This window comes from Morone saxatilis, unplaced genomic scaffold (genome assembly GCF_004916995.1).
Source record: "Morone saxatilis isolate NCDOM2014 unplaced genomic scaffold, NCSU_SB_2.0 Contig6, whole genome shotgun sequence".
In the NCBI taxonomy this organism is placed as follows: Eukaryota; Metazoa; Chordata; class Actinopteri; family Moronidae; genus Morone; species Morone saxatilis.
The window spans coordinates 12262568-12263346 of NW_023340206.1; the positions used below are offsets into that span (position 1 = coordinate 12262568).

Sequence of the window (779 nt, forward strand, 5' to 3'; positions counted from 1 at the left end):
ACATCCTGTTCCATTCTTTACCACACACACACACACATACACACACACACACACACACACTGGAAAGCATTTATCCAGAACTGAACTGAACCAGTTGAATTACTTGTTTGTGCATCTGTTGGAGCTGCCTGCCCTCTGGTGGTCACTCCGCCTACTACATCTGCCTTTGGTCTCACCAGAAGTGACCTTGTATATCATTGTCATACATTATGTAAGAATGTTGTGTAAAGGATAAGGAATAAACCAGATGCATTCGGGTTGAAGTCATGGCCATTAAATGTCTTCTTTGGAGCCAATTCTATTTTTCTTTTTACTGCAGTATTCACCATAAATGTCTTTAGATGCGGATCAGTATCTAAAGATGCTCACCGTGCATGCAGAGAATTTCTTGGCCGCTGTCAGGTGATGAAAGATGTATCTCTGCAAAGTAAAAATAGTACAAAATCCCTCTGGAAATTGAAGCAGGTCTTTGCTGATAAAGAGCCTGCGTGCTCAGAAAACCTCCCTTTGATTAATGGAGATTAAAGAATCCAACACCACACCGAGTAGATAAATGAATAGTATTTATCAGATCTCTGTTATTCACCAGGAACAATAAATGTGTAGGACAGTAGCTTGGTGACAGCGGGTGACCAAAGGACTTCACTGTGGTTTTAAGAGGACACTTGGTCGGTAGTAAATTGGATTGAAATATGAAACTCCAGAAGTCTCTTCCAGTTTCTTCCTGCGATAATCAACCCTAAAGTTTCAATATTGAATTGTGCAATGTAGAAAAACTT

The 779-nt window shown here is 40.2% G+C and overlaps 1 protein-coding gene across 1 annotated transcript in view; it reads left to right on the plus strand.

Moving 5' to 3' along the window:
• acvr2ab (activin A receptor type 2Ab) overlaps positions 1–779 on the plus strand; it is a 21924-nt gene that overhangs the window by 14346 nt on the left and 6799 nt on the right. The gene's annotated exons all lie outside the window — the stretch shown is intronic.